This window comes from Lissotriton vulgaris, chromosome 8 (genome assembly GCF_964263255.1).
Source record: "Lissotriton vulgaris chromosome 8, aLisVul1.2, whole genome shotgun sequence".
NCBI classification, from domain to species: domain Eukaryota; kingdom Metazoa; phylum Chordata; class Amphibia; order Caudata; family Salamandridae; genus Lissotriton; species Lissotriton vulgaris.
In genome coordinates this window covers 1,532,758,276-1,532,766,132 of record NC_141696.1, presented here as the reverse complement: position 1 = coordinate 1,532,766,132, position 7,857 = coordinate 1,532,758,276, and positions in this window count along the sequence as shown.

Sequence of the window (7,857 nt, the reverse complement as noted above, 5' to 3'; positions counted from 1 at the left end):
CTAACTCAATCGATTGGTCCTAAGCAGCGCCCTTGTGCCTACTTCTCCGCCACTCTTGATCCTGTAGCCAGAGCTTTGCCTGCCTGCCTTCGAGCAGTAGCAGCCGCTGCTGTCTCTATCCGTCAGAGCGAGGGAATTGTACTTTCCAACTCTCTCACAGTGCTAGTACCCCATGCAGTCGACACCCTCTTGAACCAGACCAAAACCCAGCACCTGACTAGCGCACGACTGACAGGGTACGAGTTGACCCTGCTTGCACCCCACATCACACTAAAGAGATGTACGACTTTGAATCCTGCCACATTGCTACCCCTGCCTGAAAATGACCCCGACATTCCTCCCATCCACGACTGTGTGACCCTCACGGACGAACAAACTAGGAGTAGGGTTGACCTCCGAGACACTGCTTTCCCTGACCCCGATGGAGAGCTATGGGTAGACGGCTCATGCATCAAACTCCCAGATGGCACCACTTCAGCTGCCTATGCAGTAACGACAGCCCGAACAGTAGTTGAGACAGCCTGCATCACACAACGATCTGCCCAAGCAGCAGAGCTGATAGCCCTCACCCGAGCATGCATCATAGCCGCAGGGACCACCACGAACGTATATACGGACAGCCAGTATGCCTTCGGAGTGGTCCACCATTTTGGGCTCCTGTGGAGAGAGAGGGGATTCCTGACGTCCCACGGCACCCCGATCCTCCACGGAGATCTAGTCTCCGCTCTGATTGAAGCAGTCCTCCTCCCCAAACGATTAGCGGTGATCAAATGTCAGGCACACAAAAGGGTGACAGACTTAGTTGGACAAGGGAATGCATTGGCCGACATCACTGCACGAACCACAGCCGAGAATAGGACGGTGACACGCATGTACGTGACCAGGTCACAAGCAGAAACATGGAGTGACACAAGAGTAATGATCCGAGACATACAGTCGGCCAGCACCACTCACGAGCTAGCTAAGTGGGCAAGGGTGGGTTTGAAGGATGAGGAAGGCTGTTGGCGAACGAAGGATGCAAGCAAATGGATGCTGCCCGACTCATATCTGATTCCCATACTGACCATGGCTCACTCCCCCGCACACATAGGATCTGCACCCATGATCGAACTCATTTCCAAAGTCTGGCACAACGACAAAATCCCTGACTCAGCCAGACGCCTAGTTCAGCAGTGCCTTATCTGCCTGCAACACAACCCCGGGAAAGGAACTGTAGTGCCCCGGGGAGGGTTTGGGACCCCCAATCACCCCTTTGAGGTCCTTCAGATGGATTACATCCAACTAGAGAGATGCCAAAACCTGAAGTATGTACTAGTCATCGTATGTGCCTTCAGCAAATGGGTAGAAGCCTATCCAACCCGTGACAACACTGCCATGACTACTGCCAAAGTACTACTGAAGGAATTCTTCCCTCGCTATGGCCTTTGTCGAATTTTATGGAGCGACAACGGCCCCCACTTCATAGCTGAGGTTATCCAATTAATCCTAAAGGGGTTGGGGGTGAAGCAACGATTTCATGCGGTCTTCCACCCCCAATCCGCTGGTCTAGTGGAACGCCATAATGCCACACTGAAGCTGAAACTGGCAAAAATAGTGGCCACCACTGGACTTAACTGGCCGGATGCCCTCCCACTGGCTTTGTTATCAATGCGCTCCACTCCCACCAAGCACCATTTGACCCCCTACGAGGTCGTGTTCGGGCGGCCAATGAATCTCTGGACTGCTCCCAAACCGACCTCCATTCATGACGTCCCAGACGTCCTACTATCTGATTATTTGTGCAAGTTAACTAAAACGTTGTCTGTCATTCATCAACAGGTGCAGCAGGCCATCCCCGATGCTTCCAGGGGCCCCGGTCACGACATCCAACCGGGAGATTTCGTATTGATACGAAATTTCCAGCGAACCAAAAGTCTGGAACCTCGGTGGACGGGCCCCTGGCAAGTGCTGATTACCACCCGAACGGCGCTTCGAGTGGAGGGGAAGAAGCACTGGCTGCACGCGCATCATTGCCGGAAGGTCTCTGCGAACCTGGCCACAACAGAAAACGTCAGCACCCAAGAAGAGCTCCTGAGCAAAGACCGACCGATATTGGACTGTTATCCCGATACTGAGGCACTCAAACTTGCAAAATTCTCTGACCCCACCGTGCCATCCAGAGAAGGGTATTTCCTGCGTCGAAAGGAGGGAGTTTCGGCTAAGTAGGCCACGGACTAAGTTAAATCTCAGAACGGTGACCTAAACACAATCAAGGGTTGCCGGGAGAGAAGCTAAACGAAGTCTGTGGTTCTGCCCGCTACCGAGCCCCCTTGAAGATGATGGAAGCGCCAGATAAGAAGATGATGGAAGCGCCAGATAAGAAGATGATGGAAGCAACAGGAAATACCCAGTATAGAAATCCAAAGACTGACAACTTGCACAAATCAAAGACAATCGCACTCTTTATTGTCTTCCTCTTCTGCCTCCTCCTCATGACCTCCTTCTGGATTCTGGAGGAGAGCACACCGGCTCATGAGACATTGCTACCTACTGCACAGCCAACACCCCTGAAAGAGCATCACCTGATCTCTCTGTCGCCTCAGCTCCGAGAAAGGCGCAGGGAATTCTGGAACAATTCCTTCGTGCAACTGTTGCACCAACACAACCTTGCTGCAAATGCTACGAACTGTTGGATCTGTGGGTTGCTCCCACATGCCACTGGACACTCCATCCCCTTCATCCCTTCACCCTTCTCAGTTCACGGCTCTTGCCTCGCCTGGTTGATCCTCATGCAAGAAAGCCACAGGGACAATGCCACCTCCAGCCGGACAGTGTCACACTTCTACTCTGGGTTCTGGCTGAACAAAACAGGAACGACTTCAGCTGCCCTATGCCCTGCGCTCGCAGGCACCACCTTCATCAAAAACATTCCAGCCAAAGAACGAGTCGAGGTACAGGTGCTCCACAATCCAGCCAGAACCACCTTCTCTCATCTGCAGAAACAAACTACCGCCACCCTGACTGTGGCTCTGTCCGTGATCAATGTCACTGGCCTTGTGTGCCTAGAAGGCCAGGGAACGCAACTGGTGGGTTACAGCGCCTGCCGAATCACCAGAACATTGGACTCAGCTGAACCCCCTTCTTTTGTTGCTTCTCCGAATATGTACTTTGTGTGTGGCACCAAGGCTTACACCTGGCTCCCGAGAGGATGGAAGGGCACCTGTTATATTGCCTTCGTTCTTCCACCCACATATGTAGCCCCTGCCAACCACCACCGGCAGAGGCGTGCGGACGACCTTGGACAATCCGACTCCACCGGAGCACAGTTCCTGGATGCAGCAAAGGGACTTGTTCCTCTGTGGGGTCCAATGGCAAACAGCCGTGCTATCCGACACCTGACCCAGGCCGTAGAAACAACGATCAACATCACGGCTGGCATCCTCGCTAACAACACTGCGGAACTTCATGCGGTCCGCCTTGTGACCCTTCAAAATCGACTCGTCCTAGACGTGGTCCTAGCCGACCGAGGAGGAGCATGCCGCATCATCGGATCCAGCTGCTGCACCTACGTACCTGACAACTCGCCTTCAGTCTACAAAGCCATTGAACACCTCCACAGACTGTCCTCAGAGGTTCACCAAGAGCAGGAAGGATGGTCGCTTGGGAGCTGGTTTTGGGACACTTTGAAAAATTGGGGTTGGAAGTTGTTTTCCTTCGTGCTGATACCTATTGTAATATTATGTGGGTGTTGCTTAGGTATCCAATGTCTGCCACCATTGTTCGGCCTTCTTTCTAGCTACATGTGCCCAAAGACTTTGGACTTCCGAAAAGAGCACATGAGCCCCCTCTATGAAGTAGAACTACGTGGCCTTATGGGGATAAATCCGAACTGACAAGTTGGCGAGACATGTTAAAAGGGAGGACTGTGGAATTTTAGTTTGCGATCTGAACATCGTCTGCGCCAGCTTGTCACCTATGCACTACGCGCACGGCAACCATTCTAGGTCACCTATGTATTACGTGCACGGCAGCCATTTTAGATATCATGGTCTCCCTGTCCACGACCGATCGCCAGCGCGCCCCTCTGACCCAGCAAGCATCCTCCGCGCACCCTGGCTCCCCCCTCCCTCCTCCTTATGAGCATGACCCATCTGCATGACCCTGTCCTTAGGAGTCACGCCAGCGCCTGACCAACACCTCCTCTCTTCCCATGAATGCCCCTCTGTTGATAAACCTCCCCTCTGCGCTGGATTGTCCACGCAGCATGAATACCACTCCATTGATGGCCCCTCACCCGGTGTCCGACTGTCCACACAGGTCCGAGGCCATTGCCTAAGCCGAGAGATACCATTTACTGCCCTTATTGTATGAGGTCGCTCTCCTTCAAAGGACCCTCTATTGATCCAGGCCTCCCCACCCCCTGTGACATGATCAGGCGCACACATCCTAAGACTTGACGAAACACTCAGCTGCGTGATGACCCTCTCTCTTATCAGCAGGTTGAGGACCTCCATTGTGAATGTATATGGGGGTGGGATTAACACGAGGATTACGGGGATGTCTTTTCCCATGCCTTACAAAGTTGTGATTGTATTAAAGGAAGGTCACATGCCATAAACCAGTGTATAAGAGGCCAGGCCTCTGAGTGGCTGTTAGAGCACCTCGAGACGATACCTTGTTGTCTGATCTGATGTGTTCTGCTCCGTCGGAATAAACTTCTGTTTCCTGCCTTCTGGTCTCCGGCGCCTGCCTCATTGCTTGGTAATTTGAATGGTACAAGGGCGGTTAGCGCCGGGCAAATCTTGAGAAAGGTCCTAGCCCTACCTTTTTCCACAGCGGACATACACAACAGCTTCAGCACCCAACCGACGCACGCCACGACCATAGCTACGCCGCCCACCGCCGCCCTCCGAGCCTGGACTCCGATCAGCACCGAAGACACCGTCCGCATGATGAACTCCGTCCACTCCGGATCTCCGACCGACCCCTGCCCTCACCACATCTTCAACAAGGCCGACGCTGTCATCGCACCCCACCTACGGGACATCATCAACACCTCCTTCGACACCGCCACCTTCCCCGAGAGCTGGAAGCACGCCGAACTCAGCGCTCTTCTCAAGAAACCTACAGCAGACCCCACCGAACTCAAGAATTACCGCCCAATCTCGCTCCTCCCGTTCCCAGCCAAAGTCATCGAGAAGATCGTCAACAAGCAGCTGGCCGCCTTCCTCGAGACGAACGGATCCCTCGACCCCTCGCATTCCGGCTTCCGAGCCAACCACAGCACCGAGACCGCCCTCATCGCCGCCACCGACGACATTCGAGCCATGATGGACAACGGAGAAACAGCGGCCCTCATCCTCCTAGACCTCTCCGCGGCCTTCGACACTGTCTGCCACCGCACCCTAGTGCAACGCCTCAGCAACATCAGAGTCCAGGAGAAGGCACTGGAATGGATCGTCTCCTTCCTCGACGGAAGAACGCAGAGAGTCCGCCTACCACCGTACAAGTCAGAGGCCACCAAAGTCATCTGCAGCGTCCCTCAAGGATCCTCTCTGAGCCCTACCCTCTTCAACGTCTACATGAGCCCCCTCGCGGCCATCGCACGCCAACACAACGCCGACGACACCCAGCTGATCCTCTCTCTGACCAACGACCCCGCCGGCGCCAGAGCCAACCTGCACAAAGGGATGAAGGAGGTAGCCGAGTGGATGACGACCAGCCGCCTGAAACTGAACTCAGACAAGACGGAGGTCCTCATCCTGGGCTCCACGCCCTCCGCCTGGGACGACTCCTGGTGGCCCCCCGCCCTGGGCACCGCACCCAAACCGACTAACCACGCACGCAACCTGGGCTTCATCCTGGACTCCTCCCTCTCCATGACCAAGCAAGTCAACGCCGTCTCCTCGGCGTGCTTCAACACCCTGCACATGCTACGGAAGATCTTCTGGTGGATCCCCACGGAGACCAGGAAGACCGTCACCCAGGCCCTCGTCACCAGCCGACTGGACTACGGCAACGCCCTCTACGCCGGAACCACCGCCAAGCTCCAGAAGAGACTTCAGCGGATCCAGAACGCCTCAGCCAGACTCATCCTCGACATCCCACGTAACAGCCACATCTCCGGACACCTGAGAGACCTGCATTGGCTCCCCGTCAACAAAAGAATCACCTTCCGTCTCCTCACCCACGCACACAAAGCCCTTCACGATCAAGGCCCGAGCTACCTCAACAACCGAATCAACTTCTACGCTCCCAAACGCCACCTCCGATCAGCCAGCCACGCCCTCGCCGCCGTCCCACGCATCCGTAGCGCGACAACAGGAGGAAGGTCCTTCTCCTACCTTGCCGCCAAGACCTGGAACTCCCTCCCTCCCGACCTGCGCCTGACCCAAGACCACCTCTCCTTCAGGAAGAAGCTCAAGACCTGGCTGTTCGAGCAGTAACGGCACCCTCCCCCCCCCCCCCCCCCTTAGCGCCTTGAGACCCTACGGGTATGTAGTGCGCTCTATAAATGCCTTTGATTGATTGATTGATTGATTAATCACATCTACTGGGCATGCGTATCGCTGTATATATTAATATAGACATAAAAATGAGATACTGCTTTCTCAATTTGGAAAACCTAAGCCCTGTGGGATGTTTGCCTGTTGCACTGTAATTACTGTCTAGTGGCATTACACCGGGCAGCAGGGTAAAGGTCATAACAAATGTTGTCCTTATTTACTGTCTAAAATACTGACTTCGGAACATTTTTGGCAGCTTAATTGAAATAAATGACTCCATGTCGTACTTAAAAGCCAAAGGGAAAAGCATGACTCATGAACTGCGTAAACTGAGTGACAACGCAAACCAAGTGTGTTTAGATGCATGCTGCTGAAATCAGATGAACCACAGTGCAGAACATGCCGACTGAGCGTGTGTGAATGACCATTGTTATTACCACGGACACAAATTAATTACCCAGTCAGCAACAAGGGGTTAAGCGGACCGAGAATAACAGCACCACGTAATTACAATGCTTTCCTGATGATTGACGATAGTTAGCTGAGCTGAGCCCAGCCCGCATGTTACCATAATGCACTGCTCGGACCGCGTTTATATGCAATATCATTAGTAACTTCCCAATAACCTATCAGCTTAACCTGAAAGTAAACCTTTAATATCTCTACTATTTTTAGACGCTGAACTTTCCCTTAAACCGACAGCATAACATGACTGCTTAGACTATGACTTGCATTAGGGTTAACTTAGCTGAGGCCAGCCCGCAAGTTAACATACTTCACTGACGCAGGCGGCATAATGGGCATCAAAACTTTGAGACATGGATAGAACTGCGGCTGTTATAGTGATTGCGCTAATGGTTCTGACACAGGGATGTCACTGTATTCCAATCCACGGAAGTCAACATATTCAAAACACGGAAATCATTTGTAATCTAACCACTAGTACATTAAAAACGGATCATACGGAAAATGAAACACCAAGTAAAGGACTAATGGTGCCCTGAAAGCGTTCTCTTGACAGTAACGCATTGGCGGAACTCGCTTTTACGGGTCTGTGAACGAGACCAATCCTACCTCCGTGCCGTCCCAGCTTTAGCTAACAATTTGAAAGCCCGTTATGTCCTCCTTCTAAACTTGCTTCCACCTCTCTTACCTTCAGGTTTGACAATGAATATTTCCCATTTCATGCTTTTTTGTAAAGTAAACTCTTGTCTGCATTACCTTCCACTTCCCCTTGAACACAGATGTCAGTAGTCAGATGACATTGCTTACCTACTCATGCCAAATATATCTGGGTAATATAGTGCTAGTCCATTCAGAGTTAAAAAAACAACTACCTAACCTGGATCCCAAAAATGCTATTTACCCATTG